This window comes from Opisthocomus hoazin, chromosome 2, assembly GCF_030867145.1.
Source record: "Opisthocomus hoazin isolate bOpiHoa1 chromosome 2, bOpiHoa1.hap1, whole genome shotgun sequence".
Classification (NCBI taxonomy): domain Eukaryota; kingdom Metazoa; phylum Chordata; class Aves; order Opisthocomiformes; family Opisthocomidae; genus Opisthocomus; species Opisthocomus hoazin.
Window position 1 is genome coordinate 89,158,533 of NC_134415.1, and position 20,345 is coordinate 89,178,877.

Here is a 20,345-nt window from a genome sequence, read left to right on the forward strand (position 1 = left end):
ACCTCCTCGTCCCCGTACTCCTCCTTCCCCACCTCACTGCCCTGCTGCTCGTCCCTGGACTGACAGCACTGCCCCTTGCAAAAAAGCAGACGTGCTGCTGGTGAGCCTCCACCACAGGGAGCACCGAGTGGGCAGAGCACCTTCTTGCGGGGTGCCAGGCTGGGCTGGAGGCGCCTCGTTGCTGGACTCTTGAGGCTGCAGGTTTGCACAAGCCCAGGGTGCTCTGCCCCGTCTCCAGCCTCCGTTCCCAGTCCTCCCTTTGCACCAGCCCTGGTCTCGCCTGATCTCCTGGTCAGCTGGTTCAGGAAGTTAAGCTGGCGGAAAACTAATCCTGCAAAGAAACATGCAGCCACTTTAGCTCCCGAACCGGCTTACTGCGAGGTCAGACAAGCACCAGTGGCTGCTCGAGGGGCAAGTGGCAGGGAAGAGATGGGAAAACGCAGCCAGAGGTGAGGACGGGACAGCAGCCGTGCCCACGAGGGCTGCTTGAGGCTGTCTTGAAAGCACACCCTTAGGCACCAGTCTGCTTGCCACCGTCAAAACCATCAGCAATGACAGCCTCAGGTCGCAAAGGCAAAGCTTTGAGATGAAAACTTACAGAGTTTGGGCACCACTTTGTTTAGGAGGCACTTCTCTGTTCAGGAGCTCAGTGTCACACCTTTAGGCTTAAGCACTCAGGCCCTATGGGGAGCAGTTAAGCCTTTTTTGGATCTCCTTTACCATCTGGTATTGCTGTTAAGGTCCACGTGCTGGATTTAAACAACCATTTTGAGATGTAGGAAGAAGAAACCCACACTCAATGGAGAGAGCGCAAAGAGAATTATTGCTCCGCTGTAATGGAGCCAGGACCACTCGGCAATGATGCTCAAGGCCATTCAAGGTCAGCAAAGGATGATTTGAAAACGTTGCTTGCATTCTTGCCCAGGAGTAGGCTGGGAAGGAGCAGGAGTTTCACAAGCATTGCATGTTTCCACGGAGTAGCCTGAGTAGAGCTCCTGATACTTCACAAGGAAATGCTAGAAGAGCAGAAAGGAGCTGGCATCACTGCTGGCTTCTGCGAGCCTCTCCTCTGCCCTGTTCCTCTGCCTGTCACTGCCCTCTCCTTTGCAACAGTGGGTGGCAGCATGGCCAGGCAGCATCCCCTGCCTGCAGGCAGACCTCTCCTACCCAGGTGAGATGCTCAGAAGGATAGAAAGCAGGAGCCACTGCCCTGTGCCAGAGACAGAAATCTACCCAAAGCAATGGTTTTGCAAGCAAGGGGTGGGAAAGAATTAGCTGCTTCAGTTAGGGAGGGCTCAAGGGGAAGGGAGTGGTGGCTTGGGTATTTTTCATCTAGACAATTAGGTCTGCTCCTCAGGGCAGTGGGTGTTAGGCCAAGGCTGGAAAACTTTCCCTAAACCAGCAAAGCACAAAGCTTCCACGCAGTGCGTGCTCAGCCCCAAGATCTTGCTGGTAACTCAGGTTACTGAGGCGGATTGTTGATTAGGATCCAAGAGAGGATTAGAAGCTCTTTTAAGCATAAATAGTATTTGCAACTGTGTGAGCTAAGCAAACGGATACAAGGGATATCAAACCTCACGCTTCAGGGCATAAACTGCTCTCTTGTGAGTCAGGATCAACCTTTTTTTCCTCTACGCACAGCATCTCATAATTAGCTAGGTGCTTGCTGTGGTTTTGATTTGCTCTGAAGCATCAGTTACCGGCCGCTGCCAGAGGCGGGATGCTGGACTCGATAGCCCCGCGATGTGCTGCTGTGGGCAACACTTTTGTTCCCACATTGGCAAAGCTTTGTGGGAAAACTTTGGTGATTCATGTCTTCCGCAGCTCCTGGTCTTAGCGAACATCGGCCTCTCATTTCCATAAGCACTAAAGTCTCTCCGAATTGCTACAGAAATAAAAAGGCAAAGTTGCATGAAGGGCTATTTATCTACACGGTGCAGACAGCATTTATTTACTCAACGCAAAGATGCTTTTAGGACCTGCGTGGGTCATTTCTGCTAGCAAGAAATTAATTATTTTCTGTGTTCCATTTCAGCTGCAAAAAGAAGTCACGTAACTTCCAGAAGGTTTTGTATTTTGAAAAACATGTATTTCTCTGTGTGTGTGCCCATACACATACATGTATGCGTGTATATATATAAATATAAGTTGCTCCAGTAAAAGGGTTTGAATTACTAGCATTTCCTTACAAATTAAAGGCAGGCAAGGACCAGTAATGCAGGTGACAGAGCATGCACTAACAAAGTCTGCCTCTCCACGCTGCCGCTTTGATGTACCTCATCTTTGCCCTGAAGGAATTTCATTATCCTATGGTGAGCCGGTAATGAAATCTGTACTCAGAATCAAGCCTTCATAGAAAACGATATCTTGACTCTTTGTTCTGTACAGACTAGCTGTGTGTGGTAGGAATATATTTCTATTTGTGTGTGATCTGAGTGTACTTTGAATACTGATCTCCAGATAAAAAGGATAGAGATCTAATTTGACAAAATATTAAATTCCTCTATCTTGCTTTATCTAACCAAATTCTGATGCTTATTATTGTGATGAACATTTGGGGCGATCCTTGTAGTGTTCAGCATGTGTGAGAAAAATCTCTCCACGGAGAATCGAATGGAGTGTCAAAGACCCTGATTTATAAAGAGTGCAGAGGGCTCTTAAGTACTATTTTTAGAACAATGCCGCAACAGATTTACACACAGAGAAAAAACCCTCCTCTACAGTCACTTACGAGCAAAGTAGCATTTCATTGCATAATAATGAGGAATTAATTGCTCTTTGTCATCACTTTTTATGCAAATTGCCATAGAACATTTGCCCAATGTGCATTTTACCTTTTAACAAAGAAAGTAGTCATGACAAACTAGACCAAATTTCATAAGCTAAAGACAAAAGTAGGCTGTACCATACATAAATTGCAGCTAGCAAGTCTATTCCTTTGAGGAACTCTATCAGCTTCCCATGAAAGTCCATTAACAAAAACAAGAGAAAGGTTTCTTGGCCTACGTGTCTAGTTAAATTAAATGAAGCTCAACTATTAGACAACTGAAATTTCTTCACATGGAATGTGCTTGTCACTCTTTGCAGCCTTTGTTTACTCTTTTTTCTTTGTGCTTGGGACAAGCACCAAATACGACCAATTATTTTTTCTTTACTGACTGCTTTCAAGCTTTTATTCATATCATTATGTGAATTTCAGACATCACAGGTTGCCAGTTGTTAAAAAATGTTTTGCTGGACTTCTATTTAAAAGTAAAAAAAAAAAATCGTATCAGCCTTGCATTTCATATATGTTTTCACAACATTTACATTTAGAGTAAACAGACAATCCTTCAAAGAACACCAGAACTGCAGCAGCTATGGAGTTAACTTTTCCTTTCAGTGTAGGAAAGAGAAATACAGAATAAATCCTCTTTGGTCTCCATGAAGCTTTAATTTTTTAGTCATTCTGCAACTGACACCACAAATTTGATGCAAAAATTACCTAGCTGGCAGACCAGGTCAAAATGCAGACATCCTAATGGATTGCATCATGTCAAAGTATTTTCTCCAGAAACATCTCAACATGTTTGCTTTTTCCTGAGAAAATGTAGGAAGGATATCACTGTGCAAGGAGTTTCTGTCTTGCATGTGCAATGAATTAGTTCAGTGAACTAGTGGGTCTTTTCCATCTTTAGTTTCTACCAACTTCAAACATAACAGCAAGTTCCAGCAGAGTCCCTTTTCTATTCATACGCTATTCACAGCAGAGCTTTGTAGTTCATGACTTCAAGTTAACATAGCAAAGAGCATTTTTAAATCACTTCAGTAATCAGGGGTCACAATTATTTGCCGCAGCTACAAAAAAGAGAATCACACACATGCTGCAAGCCAATGCACTCTGCTTTCACCTCTGAGACAGAAAAATAACAGAGACTTGACCTCTGCCTTAAGTGCTAACACTTCAGCAACGCTATCTATTAATCAAAAAATATATGAATGCAGGTTATAAATCCCTCTGCATGGAAACAGCTATGTTCACTCTTACAGAAACATTATTTTCTGTCCTGGTCCTTGCTTAAAGCGCAAGAACATCCCGCAGCCTTTTTGAACAAAGCAAAAGCAATTGATGTGAGAAGTAAATGAATCGAAGAGATGTTAGTTAAGTGAATAGAAACCCACAGATTCACTGGGGTCCCAAATTATTTGGCTACTATTAGAGCTAGAAGTAAAATCAAGCGAGAGATGGCCAGAGGCAGAAGTGGCAGCTGGGCATCCAGTCGTACACCCCACCACCACCGCCAGTTCTGAAGAAACTCCTCACGACTCTCCTATGACGACAGCAAGATGTCCTGGGCTGTGGCTGCACAGTCCAGCCTGGAAGGAAAGAAATTTATTTGCACGAAACCTCCGTTACAGTTATCGACTGAAAGGAGGATCACGAGCACTAGAAAGTCAGAGCTGTTACCAGCTCAGTATCTTTGTTTGTGAGTAATAATTACCTAAAGGCTTTTACTCTAATTAATGGATTTGGGTCTAGTCAGCCACTGGTGCATGTGCGTAAAATCTCGTTGATGTTAAACACTATGTGGAGTAGAAGACTCCTTAGAAACAGTAATTTCTCCCCAGGGAACCGTGGTTTTTTTTCCTCACCCATCTTCTGTTCCTTCCCAAAATCATGACTTGGAATTAAATCTTGCCAGATTACTGGGGTCCTGTGCCACATCAGAACTGGGACTTAGACTGCTCGGAAATATCTCTGCACTCTTGAATGGAAAAAGCCTCCCACCTGCTATTTGCCATCTAGAGCACAAACACCGCTCCGTCGCATCCAGATTAACCTCCACGTGCCCTGCTTGTTCTCCAGTCCCAGACGTTTTCCGTCCCTCAGCAGTGCTTTCTTCTAACCCTCTTGGGCATCCCTTGCTAAGGCAAATGCTTTGTCTGCACTCTCAGGGTTTGCTGCAGATGTTTCCACTTTTCTGGATAACTGTAAAGACAGAGGGTTGTTGAAAAAAATGGATTACAAGGCTTTTGAGCAAGCTGAGCTAAAACAAGGTTGAGCTTTGTCCACAATTGCCCTCAAATGACTTTTGGAGCTGATTTGCCTGCGCTGATTTTTAGTGATAGGGGAATATGAACTGAGGTTTAAACATGTCATTATGGATGTCCTTGCTTTTGGAAACAGACTCTGGGATCATCCTGACCTGCAGAATCAGGGAATTTGCCAGATTTGACCTTTAGAATGTTAAAAAAAATAACATAGTTTTACATTATATTTTAAAATACAATTCTAAATGCAAATTCTACAGTGCTACTCACAAATTGTAAATAATAATGAACATACTAAGTAGAAAAAAAAATATGAAAGCAGTAACAGAGCTGATTAAGATCTCAGAAGGCAGCACCGACTTAAAGACAAATTGGGCAAGGACAAAGCCTTAGACTCCCTGGGTCTCTCCAGGACTTGCTGTGGGCTGTATCTGGACTGTCTCTTATGGCACTGAACTTCAAGACACCAGAAGGCTGTTAGGGTTGTGTTTGCTCTGGGGCTGACAAAATGCGAGCTCTTGTAGAACCAATGGAAAGATCAATCTTTCGGCCCTTCACCCTATCTACCTAGCATAGGTGTTGCAAATGCTTTTCCCAAATTACTACATGTCAAACTGAAGTCTGTCAACCCCAGCAAACAGGTGATCTGAACGGTTCACTTTTTTCAATAAATAGCAGAGAAGATGTTTTGACTTCATGACCCAGAACATGTTTTGGACGTAATGCATAAACCTTAATCATTCCTGAGCCTCGATTTCTTGACATACAAAGTCAACAGCTCCTTAAACTCCCTTTTTATTATGTTATCTGCATCTATTTTTTCAAAGGTCAGTGCCTGCCATTTTTTTGCCTCCTTGCTTCCTGGCACTAGAATTTTAGTCCCAGCAACAACACTTTGTTAATATTTCAATATATTTCAAACATGGTATCTCACCAGCTCCTCAAAATATCATGCCAGAGATCTGACACTCTGTGCATGGCAAAGGTTCCTTTGTGGAGCTTTTGATGCGATGTCAAGCCACGCTGCGGAGACATTACATTGTGGATCTTTGATATCACGCACCATGACAATGTCTCCTTTGCAGCCGTCACAGCCACTGACTCAGGGCGTGCTGCTCATACTGTCAGCGCTCCTGGAAACACAACGCACCCGGGGTGTGCTGGAACCCGGCTGCGAAAAGACACACCGTGCCTGCGGTATAATCAGTAATCAACTGTGAATTTCTTAATCACTGCAAAGAAAATGATGCAATTTCATGAATTCTACCTGCACAGCCCAGGAGAATATGTGATAATTATCAATAATGACTTAGATCTGTGCACGGGACCTGGGCTTATCCAGGAAAGCTGATCTTTTTCACTCGAATGCCGCAGGGTAACGTGTACTTTGGAAGGAAATTACAATTTCCTCAATTAAAAACAGCAAGGTTTGTCCTTATTTTTCCTTTTTCACTCATTCATTACCATTGTAAAGATCAAGCTGCACAGGGTCCACTAACGTGTTGCTCACTCACAGCGTCATCGGGTGAGCGTGGTTGAAGCCGAGACTGCAACAAAAGCTGTTCCCTGCGGTACTTTCACCTCTTCCCGTAGCACTTCAAACTGGGAATTACTTATTACCAGGAAAAAGCAATTTGTTTTCACAAATAGGTGATTGAAATACCTTGCAATGCACAGAGCTCTCCAACAAGTGGCACTATTAAGACTATTCAACTTCAGAGATTGATATGCAAATAAGATCTCAGAAAGGGATGTTAGGACATGTTTTACAATATTGGATTCCATTTAAAATCTTCTAAATTTACATATGAAATATGACTGAAATAGATATTCACAATTCAAATATTCTGGAAAGTTTTGTGTTACCCACAAAGAAAACACTGAAAAGTAGGCCAGGTGCCGTAAGCTCGACCAGGCGGTCCTCTCTAAAGGGATGAAGTCATGGTGGCGTGGGGAAACCACCTAATTAAGACATTAGTAAAGGTAATGTGTGACCTGGAAATTTGCCCACAGAGCTGAGCTAAAAGGAGTCGTTGAGTGTGTGGCTGTAGCCTTTGCTCGAGGACAGCGTTGCAGCATTCACGGCGAGCTATCTCTCAAGTATTCCTGGGGTAACTTCTAAACTGTACCTCTTCACATTTATTCTTACCTTATTTTGGTGTCGTTGCTCAACAAATTGTGGATTATTCTGGGAGACCATGCATGACGTCTCTTCCAATAATTCATATTTGTCTGGAATATATGTTTGGCTGTACTTCAAGAAAAACGGTCCAGAAATAGTTACATACAGCAAAATCACCGCATGACATGAAGATAGTCGATTGCAATGGAAACCGGATCAGAGTGGATTTGTTGCGGGAACATAAGCAGTTTTGGGAATGAATTGGGAAGCAAATGCATTAAAATGTAGCACACATGATATAAACATAGCATTTTTAAACAGTAGCTTTCATTTGTCTAGTGTAACATTCCTACTGTCTTTGGAAATCAGCTCTGTTTAGATTTCCCCCACTTTTCTAGTGTTATATGGAGCTGTAACGACCATCACAAAATCATGATCTGACTGATACACAGGAATCGGAACTCTGCCTTCCATTGTGAGTTGGCCACAAAACTATCAATAGTATTTGGGTACCAAAAGCTGCATAGAGCTTCTTGGTGAGGTTTCAGAAAGCCCAGTCCCTGCTCAGCTCTAGCTTCTTTCACTCTGTGCCGACCTTCGTCCTGCACAAGCGTGATCTGGTTCCCACTGAAGTCACTGCAAATTTTATCACAGAGTAAACAGAACTATAAAATCTAAAATGGACATTTTCATTTTATGCTTCCTTTAAGCCAAATAGTAACATTCATTTAAAAACGTCGGCCAGTGAGATAAACGGCCGCTATTGTGCCTTTTAGAAATGCGCGCCGAGGTTTATGCAGAGTGCTTTGTTGAGTTTTCCATTTGGGCAGCTTTGACTACCTGGAGCCGTATCTCCTGTAGCGTGTTGTAAATAACAGAATACGTGCACTTTGAATGCAGCGGCACAATGGGCACGTAGTGTGCTAGCTAAAGCATTACACATGCTGCATGGCTTATTTTTATCTCTCCATCCTTCCCAATACAGTATTTTTATCTCTCACGCCAATACCAAATTATTTTTGTGTCTCTAGGAAAAACAAGGCAACAAGAAGACTCAGCCCTGCTAGCGTTTAACACGATGACAGGTCCCCTTACACACTGTGGGACTTTTCACGTGCCTAACACTCTGTATGTCTGCAGCACCAGAACCTAAATGGCACTTGCGAGCAAGGCTTTATACGAACATTACTTGGAAAGGGAAAGTGATGTTTATGAGTCAAATCCTCCAGCGGGGTGCTGTTCTGCAGCCACATGTAGCTAGGAAAAGCAGGGGTAAAATGCTGCCGAACTAAAATGCTTTTCACTTTACACAAGCGGACAACCGTGCAAAATGCAAGCCAGGGGAGAACCATGCTTTTGAGAAGTGACAATGTATTTGTCGTTACATGCGAGGAGTTGATTTTGTGTTGGCACACGGCATTTGCCCAGTTTTCTGTAGCTTAGCAGACTTGGAAAACACAGGTAGCCTGACGCAGCTGCTGCAATTTCAGGAGAAGACATCAGCAAAATTACTTCACAGATACTGCTCCTTTCTGAAAGATACGGAAAACACTATACATCGTCTGCCTGGAGCGAAAGGGGGAAACAGAGGATGAAAATGCACAATAAAAACCGACATAAGCACAGAAAAAATAACAAACATGCACATGTTAATTACTGAACACGCTTTTGTTAGCAGTAGGTCACCATCAATCTTTATTGACATTTACTGCAACTGCAATTTCTTTTTCAAGACCACTGACCCAGGAAAATGTAACCCTCTAGTTATCCAACGCCCTTTAATTAGAGATGTCTCCAGAGATAATCTCACCCACAGCCCCTATTGTGAATCACTTATTTTCTAACTTTCCTTTTTATCCGCCGCCTTCCATCTTCACGTTTTTCTGCCCGAGCCTGGCTGAGTAACTCGGGCCCGCGGAAGGCCGTTTATTCATTTACCGGTTCTCCCAGTTGCAATTCGTGCCCGGTGGCACTCGGGGTCTCGCCTGGAAGCGCTGGCTGCTGGCACCAGGGCAATCCGTAGGAACCGCGGCCTTCCACGTGGCGAGCGGGACGACGGCACCGAGCCTCGGGGCGGGAAGGGGCTGGCAGGCGGGCACCTCGCACCCACCGAGACGAGGCCAAGGACCAACAACCCTGTCGCGCTGGGAAGCTCTGACGGGGTTTTGTTTTTTGCTTCCAACCTGGGGAGCAGCCGCCTGTTCCTGTGATGTTCGGCAGGGCTGACTCACGACTGCTGGGTCGGCAGGGGAGGCAGGGTGAGGCCTCTCCGGGGGCCGAGAGTGTGAAATATCACCCGGATCGACACCGGGGCTGGGCCGGCAGCGAGGGGTGACCGGGCGGGTATTCTCCCTGCCGACCGCGCTCTCTGCCCACAGCCACCCCTCAGGCGACGACACCTCGCCCGTCCTCAGCGCGGCCGGGCCTGGCGGCGGGAACCCGGCCCCACCCGGGGAGGTGCCCGCCCGGCCCACGCACCCACTCGCCCCTCCGTCGCCGGCGCGGCGGGGACGGACCGCGCCGCCGGGCCTCCTCGGGCCGCCGCCGCCCCTGCCGCCATGCCCGGACCCCCGGAGCCCAGCGGCAGACTACGGCTCCCAGAGACCCCTGCGGCCGCCGGCGCGAGACCCGCACTCACACAGGCACGCGCGCACGCCCCCCTGGGATGCGCGGGAGGGGGGCGAGCCCGCTCCGCGCATGCGCCCCGCCCGCTCCCGGCCGAGGGGGCGGGGCGGGCGGGACGCCAGCGGCGCCGCTCATTGGCGGAGCGGCCGTGCGCGAGGGGCCGCGGGCAGGCGGGGCGGGGGAGCGGCGGCGGGCGCTGCGCCGTTGGCGTAGCGTTGTTGTGAATGGAGCGGCCGGCGGGGCGGGGAGGATGATGTCAGCCTGCGAATGTCAACAATGTAGCGACTGAGGGGGCGGGGGCGGCGCTGGGCCGGGGCGCGCGAGGCGGCGGCGGAGCCGGGCAGCAGCGGCCGCGGGAGCAGCGCGAGCGCCGCCGTACCCCCACCCCCGCCCCCGCCCCCCACCTCCGCCCTCGCCGGGCCGCCGCCGGCCCCGCTCCCCCCCCGCGCCCCTCCGCCGTCCTCCCGCCCTCCGCTGCGGCTTTCTCTCCTCCTCCGGCCCCCCGCCAGCCCCCTCCCTCCCCTCCCTCCCTTCCCCCTTTATTTTTCTCCGCAAGACTTTGGCTCCGGGAGCAGCTGGTTCAAAGCGATCGCCATGTGATGAGCCTCTGGGGCCGGGGGGTGCTTCTTTTTTTACCTTTGGGGGGGGGGGGGGAGGGTGCAGGTTTCTGACCTCGGACAAATATTAATAACAATTCCCGAAACAACAGCGGCGGCAGCGACGAGAGCAAAACCCCCACCCCCCCCCCTCCCCAAACCTCCTCAGCCGTAACAGCCTCCCCCCCCCCCAACCTCACCCCCCTCACCCCCCCCACCGAGGCCGCAGCGAGAGCCGGGGGGACCCCCCCGAAAGTTGCGCGGAGGCGAGGTGAGTGCGCCTGGTCCGCGGTCGGCAGCCGCGACGGGGAAGGGGGGGGGGGGGGGCGAAGTTTGGGGGCAGGCTAGACGCGGGAGGGGGGGCGGCTGCGTGTTTTCCCCCCCCCCCCCCTCCTCCCGAGCAGCTGTTGCGCGGGGTATAGCCGGGGGGGGGGGGGGGGGGCTGCACCCCCGGGGCGGCCGCGGGCTGATTCCTTCACGTGGGAAACGCGCGCGTTGCGTAACGGGGAGCGGGCCCCCGCGTGTCGTGTCGTGTGTGCGTGTGCGTGTGCGTGTCCGCGGTTTTGTGGGTTCGGAGGGGGAGGGGGGTGCCGGCGGCGCACGGCGTGAACTCCGGTGGCAGTTTCTTGGATCGCCGGAACGTCGCGTGTCGGCCGGGGGGGTCGCGCGTGTCCTCCCGCCGCGCGGGGCCGGGCCGCCGTCACCCCGCACCGGAGCCCCGCCGAAAACCGCCTTGGGCGGTAAAGGCGTCCTGCTGGCAGCGCTCCTTCGGACGCCGGGAGAGGGTCGGGGGGCTGCGGGGTGGCCGCCGGCGCCGGTGGGAGCCGGGTCGGTGTTTTGGTGGCGAAAGCCCCGCGTTCGAAGAGTTCGGAGCCTCCGCCGGACTCGCGCCTGTCTTAATTTGGCGTTCTGAGGCCAGAGCTGGAAACAAGCCGGGTGTTTTTTTTTTTTTTTTCCCCCAGGCGGGGAGTTGCCTGAGGTCCTGCTGTAGGTGGTGGAATGCCCTGCAGCTCGAGGGGGGGTGGCGGTGGGGCTTGGGTAAACCGACTCCTTCAGGTGTGCGAACGCTGAAGTTTCAGATAATTGCGCTTGGTGGGACGGATGGAATAAAGCGGTGGGGTTGTGTGCTAAGCTGTTGTCGCGACAGCCTGAAACCGGTGGTTTGAGGGTCCAGAGTGTCAGTCTGTCTGACAGATAGAAATAAAATTCCACTCCAGACGTGGAGCTTTTTCTTCTGAAAGCCCGCGTTGCCTTTTGCGTCCGCCTGCCTGGCCCCTGCCGCTGGGATCTGAGCGCCTGTGCAGCGGAATGGGTCGGCGCGGTGCTTCCCTGCGCGGTGCCGAACCTGCACTTTCAGCGTCGCTGGTCACGTTTGACCCTCCGGCTTCAGAGGCTGTTCTGAAGGCGCTCTGCGAGGAACGGAAGGAAGCCGTCGCTAACTGGAAGTGTGGAGGGTTGAAAAATCAGGACCATAGGTCTGGTTTCCCTGTTAGCTCGCTCTGTAACACCGGGCGAGCCGTTCAGACAGGTGCACGTTGATACGCTGAGCTGTCAGGTGGGCAAGAAAGGACCCTAGTGATTTTGCACGTAGGGTGGTTGTCAGGGTGTTTTGAGATCCTCTGCGTTTCTGGGCAGCTCTGCTGTGTAATCCGTGCTCAGACAACTCCCCTGTTTTGAAAACTTTCAACGTTTGTGAAGGTCGGATGGGAAAGGCGCGCGCAGCCGATGCACGCGCTGACAGATCCCAACTGGTTAATCATCAGCAATTGTTTGTGCCTGGACATCTGATGCTGGGAAACAGTGCTAGGACAAGTGTTCCTAGTCCTTTTCTGAGCTGGAGGCACATCTGGAGCATCTGCTGGTATTGATGTCGTGCACGCTGGCGGGGTGCGCCGGTGGTGTGGGTGAGATGCCCTCCTCTCCTTCCCTCCTTGCTTTCGGTTGTTCGTTTTGCAGCGAGAAGACGACGGCTATTTGGTCGTCTGTGCTGGGCACGAAGGAAAGTTACAGACAGCAGCTGAGCTGCTAGCTTAGAGTAATGGTCCAAACCCCCATAAATAGGCATTGACATGGCGCTCCTAAGGTGGAAATTCGACATCGTAGAAGGCCTCAGAGACTGGCTGAAATTAACCAGTTTTATGAAATCTCCGTACTGTGTAGCAATCTTGAGTATCTTTCTGCGTGTGCGTAATTAATGACAAAGGGAGCTGAAAATAAAACCCCGTCTAGATGATGTGTTGTGTGGAATATGTGACCGAAGTTGCTCACCCTTGCTTATTTTATAACTTTCACTGCTTGATTTTCTGAAGTGCAATAGCTGTTTTTCTTAACGAGGCTGCAGTATGATTGCCAATTAGTTATTTTCCTCAAGGTTTTCTCTAAAAATATCACCAGCCATAAAAAAAAAAAGAGCAATCACATTAAAAAAAAAAATCCAAGAAGAATAGAAAGAAGTGTTTTTTCATTGTGTGCCTGTGACATTCTTTTTGGCTAGGACTTCACATACGCACAGATGAAGAAGAGGTCTCTTGGGTGTAGCTGAGAGATGTTTATGGCACTAAGCTGAAAAATGAGATGTGTAGCATTAATATATGCAAAGTAGTCATTTTGGTAGTAATGACATGTTTAATAAAATGTTGGTGTAAATCGAATAGCATTTATTGTGTGACGTGAACAGAGTCTTTTGTGATTTTAATTTAGGTAGTATGAACACAGTTTGTGTATTCAAATCAGAAGGTCCATGCCTTTTTACTCAAAGGAATGAATGCTCTCTGCATGGCTTCTCAGTTTACAAGTTGCGTGAACGTACCTGTAGTGTTTAGCAGGTCTGACTTAACATTTGAGGGCATGCATGCTTCCGTCTTTCACCTCTGGGTCTGAATTTCCAGCTCACTTTGGGTGTGATGGCTGTATATTGGTGGTTTTTGAGTTGAGCTGTGTTAGGGGAAATATACCAATCGTTCCATTAATGTGTTGATGAAAATTTGGATTTAAACTGAAGTCCGAGTTAGTCCAGCTGCTTTCAGTGTTCCTGCTGACTACAGATGCTTTAAGAGAATGTGGGAGAGCGTCTGTCTGATACTGCAGTTCTTTACAGATATTTGAGGAGGTGCCTGGATGGCTTTGCTGTAGTAGCTGAATGGACAGTAGATTTCTACCTGCAGTAGCAACTTCAGGTTTTCCAGAATAGTCCTCAAACTGCTTATTCAGCTTTCTACAAAAAAATGGTCATCATTCTTTTAAATTCAGCCAAAAGACATTAACCTTGGCAGCTGCCTGAATATTACGCGTTCGTTTGAAGCTTGCATCAAGACGATGTAAAATGTATGAATGCAGCCAGCTGAGTTGCAATGTGTTTGTTTTGCTTTTTAGTTAGGCGGAAACATCTTTGTAGTGGATTGAAAAAAGCGCTGCTTACTGTGCCACTCTTGGACTGTGAATTATAATTTTAAAGCAGGCAAGCAGGGGAATGCATACAAATGCCTTTGTGGCCAGTGATGGACTCAGAGCTCCCGAGTTACTAATGGTATTGATCAAAGAGCAACCACATGTTCGGAGCAGGTAAATAAAAAGGAAGGAGGGAGTAAGTTTGGAAAAACCTTTATGCTATAAGTTTACACGTGTGGCAGAACTTCGATCTGTCAAAAATTGGGCTTGGAAGACTCTTCTGCTTGATTGTACTGATCTTTATGCAGAAAGAGCCGCAGCAACAACCTGAAGAACACCAGCTGCGCCGCACTGACATCTCAGCAGGTCGATGGACGTGTCCCCCTTTGGCTTGAAGCAGGTTGCCCACACAAGCTCCTGATGTGGCAGGGGCCGAGCTGCAGCTCCTGCATGGGTGGGGGCTGCCAGATGTGCAGCCCCTCTGTATGTGACCCCTCATGCCTCCCCGGGCTCCTCTGCCTCCACTGCCCTGTGGCTGTTTACACCTGCTTGGTGCAAACTTGCCCTCAGAGCCAGCTGGGACGCTGTAGATGCGGTGCCTCGGAGGAGTGAGAGGAGGAGGAGGAGGTGGTGGTGGTGACTGCAGGGGCAAGAGGGACCCAGGCTTGAGGTACGCTGTTTTCTTCTTCTTTTTAGTGTGAAAGGTGACCTAAAAGGGTCAGATCCTCCCAGATATATTCCCAAGACCTGTAATTTGCATACAACTTTCTCTGCTGTGTCAACTGAACAGATGCTTGAAAAGCTGTTAGGAATGAAAAACCTGGGAATTTCCAGTTTACCCCTAGTAGGAGTGGAAATGGAAGCTGGAAGCTTTTTTTTCTTTTTCTTTGTTTTGCTCCTGAGCTTTGAAAACACTCAGACAGTGGTGATGGGTAGAAGGGTTTTGGTGCATCGGTTCAGAAGGAGTCTCCCTGCTAAGAAAAACAGAACTATTTACTGCGTGTCACCGGGCAGGGCTTCTGGGCTGTGGAGCAGCAATTTTGTTTTTTGAAAAGAGGAAAAGCGGTTACGTCTGTTTAAATAAACAAAATGACCCTTGAGACTTAATCATAGCTACTTATTATAGCTGACCTCCGCTGAGGGTTTGTTGTGGTGTTTTGTTTTTTTTTTTTCTTTATTAGTGATCGCTTTAAAATTTCAACCTGAACTAGGAAAACAGGAACTGTAGGTGTGGAGGTGTTCCTTTCCCCCGATTTGCATGCAGCCTGTTTTTTATTTAGTGGGTAGGTGTGTTCGGTGTTTGTGTGAGCGACTGAACGTGTCAGCAGTTTCCTACGAGCTGCTCTTGCTGACTCACGTGTCTGGTGCAGCTTGGAGCTACCCTGGCTATAAACTGGCCACAACGGGAGGCGCGGGCAGAGAGACCGTCGGTGCCGAGCCGTTGTTCAAAGGTTATTTTCAGTTCTCCGTTCACTGCTTGGCTGTGGGTGCCTTCCCCAGGAATATCAAAATTCGCTGTCATTTTGCCCAGCTGCTCTTCTGCTGGGTGCAGAGGGTAAAGCAGAAGCGCGTTGCACCGCTACAGAGGTTGTGCTCGAAGTGCCTCTAGATGCTGAGGGTCTTCAGCAGGACTAAACCTCTGGAGTTTGTTTCTTTTTTTTTTTTTTTTTTGTGAATGGGACATTATAGGGAAAAAAAAATGCCCCTGGGCATTGTTCCCAGTTTGGATATGTCAAGTGCAGCGTATGAATTGTATTTTTTCCCTTGCCAAAGGCAAGCTGTACAGTCTTATATCCTCCACCCCTTTTTATGGCAGAAATCTTCTTAAAAGCCAGCAAGGAATTCCAATTAAACTTTAAAAACCTGGTTTTAGCTATCTTTAGTTATCAGAATTTTCATGTGTCAGTCTGTTTTTTATCTCCTGTGTGGCAATAACGCTGGCCGTTAGCGTGAAAGGATTCCTTCATTTGCATGAAGATGAAAACTTGCGTTCCTCTTGTACAACCGATTCTTTATTGATAGGCTCTATTCTGATTACTCATAAGGATCCTGAAGTGATAGCTTCTGCTGACTGATGATTTTTAACTGATCTTCTTGTTGTGGTTGTTTTTTTCTTCCGTCCTTGCTTTTTCCTTTCTTAGTCGTTCACAGAAGCCTTTGCAGAAGCGGAGTAAATGATCCATCTGCAGTTTTGGCTTTACTGTCACGGAGTTTAGATTCGTAGTTGTCTTTTGTGTATTTTTATTTTCTTTTTGGAATGGGGCGGAAAACAAGTGATCTCTAAAAGTGTGGTAAGCAAAATCAGCTGGTATAAAGCAAGCTTTAATAACAATAAGGTGAGTGCTTGTCACTTGTTTTGTTTTTAGTCAACTACTTTGACCAGTAATGAATAGAAAACCACATTGAGAACTTTGTAACACACGAAGAAAATGGGTGTTCTTGGTTTCCGCCAATACAGATGACTCATCAGTATCAGTAGGGTTTCTACTTCTAATAATAAAACTGTGGAAGACCTTTAAAACGTGTGGTTTTGGCCCCTACTCTTAGTGAAAGGTTGGAAAATATTACTTTGGGCTTTTCTTTTTTTTTTAAAAAAAAAAAAAAACACAACAAAAAAAAAAAACTTGTGGAAGCTTTAGTGATTTGCTGTGCAACGGTGAAAGATCTCGTACCCTCCAAAAAAAACCTAAACGTACCGCTGCTTGTGGTGCTAAAATCTTTCCCCGTCCCATCTCCTCGATACTTGCTCCTGTTTCACCGCAGTGAGTATTGCCGACGCTTAGCTTCGGTGTCAGAGGTGCGCATCTGGAAAACATAATCTATTTATGTCGAGTGGGGGGAAAGCTTGGCAAACTGTCTTGCCTGTCTTGCCGAGCTGCTGTTCTCCACCTCTCTTCCACGCCTGTGAAGGGAGGACAGTACGATTGCCGAGTGACCTGTGCTGTTTGAGCTGGGGTCGGAGGTTCCGCAGCAAACGGAAAACAGGAGCTGAAGAACAAACGACAACAGCAGGGTGTGTCTGTCATTACCTAGGAGGAAACGCACGTCTTCCAGTACTGAAAGTGATACTGAAAAAGGGCAAATCAGAAAGTGATCTATTACATTCTTCTCTTTCTCTCTCCTTTTTTTTTTTTTTAAGTAATAGTTTTCAAATGTGCTGGCATCCTTTTAGCTGTTTATCTATGAGGCTGAAATCTTTCTCTGAAGACTCTGCCCTGTGTTTAGTGCAACAAAGCAACCCCTGGCACATACTGCGTTTTGTTTGAAACCCTACCTTGTAGAAAGCGAGGGTACTTTGTTTTAGTATAAGCGGAGCGTGCCCTCCATGCTGTTACAGTATATCAAATTGTAATTCTTCTGTGCAAGGTATTCTGCTTTTAATGTTAGTCCAGTCAGTGTCTCCTGATCTGCTGCATTAATATACAGTGTTGCTGCCTCCTTGCAGGTTGCCTGTGTTGTTACAAGATTTAAAGACTATAAATGAGTCAGAGCTAGGCTTTTCTTCGCTGTTAGAGTGAAAACTCCAACATTTATGAAACCTCCGTGTTTTACTTTCTCTGTTGTTACAATATTTATACTTGTAAGTTATTCCTTATAAGGATGTGATCGTTCTTTGTTTCTTATTATTATATTTTAAAGGTAGAATGTGCTTTTTACAAAATCCATGCTGGGGCAGATCCTCAGTAAATCTAGACCTATCCAAGATTCCCCAGTGTCAGCATGGATCTTTTACCACTAAATATTTAAAAGTATTTATGTGGTTAATTTGGATTGTGCTGAAATACCTTGGATGTGTTTGTTAGTTTCTTGTACAACCAGGATGTGATGGAGAATCTTTGTCTAGTAGCTTCTTACTGAGAGAGGCACACTAAAAATAGAGGCGCAGAAGCCTGTGGAGATATAACTTTGAAATATGTGAAAATCCAGTTGTTTGTTACATGGCAACAATAAGAGAGATTTTACTATTTTCAGATCGGTGTAGCAGAAAAGGCCAACTTCCATCTTAAGGGATTTGTCTGTGGACAGTTCTTACTGAAGTTCACAGAAGAATGGTCAGTAAGGACTGCAAAATACTGTGTTAGTGGTTATTGGGAGTTCGAGAGGACGTAGGTTCCGTGCTCTGATCTCAGCTCATCCTCAGAAAATCTTGCCATCGGAAGTGTCGCGAGGGCTGCGTCATGACAGACGAATAACGCGTCTAAATCTCATCTGTGTTCTGAGCTCTGCTGAGTCGGAAAACGGGACTTGTGTCCAGAATCACTGAGGGCTGGACCTGTGAAGGGCAACAGACGCTGTTGCTATGGAATTTTGAGGCTCCGGTTCTGCTCTGCATCATTTCCTCTCCTCTCCCCGCACTCGCCCTGCCACCTGTCCCATCCCACAACGGGCCAGCCCTGAGAGATAAATTGGCAGAAGGTTGTTCGTTGTATGTGCAGGGCTAGTTTTCTGCTGGTGGAGTTTACTGCAGGGTCTGGCAAGGACCTGGGTAAGGCATCAGGTTAAACCAAAATTTATTAAAAGACCTAGAGCTGACCATGGGGCTCCTGGCCCCCAAAGTGCAGTGACCATCACAGCATCGTCCGCCATCTCCTGAAGGTCACTCTCATCTTGCTTTTGCAGTGTGGTGGTACTGCAGAAGACCGTTAGCAGCCTGTGCCCAGCCTAACCTGTAGCTTGGCAGTAAGAGCTTGCTGCCAGGGAATGAGAGGTTTGGGACGTTTAATTTTGGCTTGTGTTTGCAACAGACAATTGAAAGAAACGTTAGAGGAAAACAGAACTCGATCAAGCAAGTCTTCTGTGTTAACAAAATGCAAAAGTACTATCTTTTGCAAATATTCAAATATCTGTTATTCCCACCTGATTCTGGTTGCCACTGGCCTGATGTGACCTGGTCATGTCACTTATCCCCCAGCTGTGATGAGCTCTTGTGAATTTAGATTTAAAACCTAAGTTGTAGCTAAGGAGGCAAGTGGACCTGATGACTGTGGAGAGTTTTTTGAGCCCGGTGGCTGCAGTCCTAGACCCTCAGGTTTTCCTTGCAACCTTCTGTCGCTCTGGGGATGATGGCAAGCATGTGCACTTAGAGATGCTGAGGAACGGGTTCAGCAGATGATCAGAGCAGCCGTGATCAGCTTGAATTTGCTCAGCTGAAGGAGAAAGTCGAATCTTGTCCTTCATGATGGGAGGGTGAAGTTGGGAGCTGGTAATCTGTTGTGCTGCTGGGTGCAGCCCAGGAGGTTCTGCTTGGCCGTGCGCTTGTTGGACTTTGAGGTGTGTCAGTGGGCTAATCTGAATGTAAAACTGATGGTAAATTATAAAATTGTTGCACAGTTTGTTGTAGCTGGAAGTTCACGGGCAGTGCAAATGTAAGTACTCTGCAAGGAAATTTGTTGTTTGTCTTTGTCCCCTTCTTGTTCCTCTTCATTTGTCTTATTATTAGACTAAAAGTAGAGTCAGTGATTCATTCAGTAATCTGCTTCTTGGACAGTTAGTCATCTGCCAATTTGTGTTAACTTTCCACTTTGTTCAAAAAGTGAGTAATGCTTAATGTGCTAACCACCAAATTCCAAGCTTAAAAAGCTGTGAGGATCATTCAAATCATCTCCAAACTTTCGCTTCAAAATTTCTACCATTCCGTAAGATCAAAGCAAGCAAGGTCTGGCATGCAGTGCGGTACAGCTACAGTCCAATTGTTTTGTCTCGCCCAAGTTATTAAAGCAAAACTCAAGGTTGCACCAGATCCGTTTTACACGTGTATTACTTAGTCAGTGTAATGCTGCTTGTTTTTATTCGCAACTCCTACTTTCAACAGATAAATAGTGCCTCCTTATTTCCCTTGCTCCCTCCCCAGACTGCCACGACTTTGTTTATATTGTTCCCTGCCTCAACAAATTGTGATGTTCTCAAGGCTAATTTAATGAAAGTAGCTTGCAAGGAAAGCTGGGCTTGGCATTAGCTGTCTGCTGCAAATATTTCTGGTGCTTTTCATTATTCTTTTTGGTGGGGGGGGGAAAGAAAGATTGTGCTGTTGAAGTGTTATCTATATAGAACTTGAAGCTATAAAGCCTTGCTGTAGCGATCAGGTAGATATTTTGATCTCAAGGCGATGCCAGACGTTTCTGAAGATGAACACAGTACTTGTTTGAATCACTTGCAGACTTTTTTAACTACGGTTTTCTTTTTTATGGAAACTGGAGTAGTGTAAAGAGTAACAAGGTCAGTAATGTCACGGGAGAACTTTATAGGACCAAAGTCTTTACAGTCTGCTCTAAAATAACATGAAAGGGCCGACTACCGCGCTCAGCAGCGAAGGAATTCAAAATGCGGGAGAGACTGGAGTGCTGCGGGGAGGGGACGTGCGCGCGGGGGGTAGGGTGAGCTGGAGGTGGTAAACACGGGTGCTAAAAGTGGCTCTCTTGGTCCGACACCTTCCTCGTTCCTTCCGTGGGCACCTGTGTGTCGTGTCCCACCCCGCGACCTCCCTCCGTTTCTTGCAGCGACGTCACCATCTCTGTGTGTGGTTGTCCTGTGGTGCGGATGGTGTTGAGGTGTCCCCCCCGGATGGGCAGGAACAGCCTTTGGTT

General features: G+C 47.4%; 1 protein-coding gene and 1 long non-coding RNA gene across 5 annotated transcripts in view; one reads left to right on the forward strand and one right to left on the reverse strand.

Moving 5' to 3' along the window:
- Positions 1–2,028: 2,028 nt before the first annotated feature.
- On the reverse strand, positions 2,029–9,637 carry LOC142365771 (uncharacterized). 2 transcript variants are annotated; one of them, XR_012766641.1, is made up of 5 exons: positions 9,092–9,637; positions 8,539–8,685; positions 7,181–7,263; positions 4,769–4,969; positions 2,029–4,356 (listed from the first exon to the last, which is right to left on the reverse strand). It is a non-coding gene; the product is annotated as an uncharacterized LOC142365771 (long non-coding RNA). The 2 variants fall into 2 exon arrangements; XR_012766640.1 differs by lacking the exons at positions 8,539–8,685; positions 9,092–9,637 and having other exon boundaries at positions 7,181–8,436.
- Positions 9,638–10,349: 712 nt separating this feature from the next.
- The window catches only part of BACH2 (BACH transcriptional regulator 2), a 193,742-nt gene continuing 183,746 nt past the window's right edge, over positions 10,350–20,345 (forward strand). For all 3 annotated transcript variants that reach the window (XM_075414359.1, XM_075414358.1, XM_075414360.1), the window contains exon 1: positions 10,350–10,645. The gene's annotated coding sequence lies outside the window, so the exon portion shown is untranslated. The remainder of the gene's footprint in view (positions 10,646–20,345) is intronic.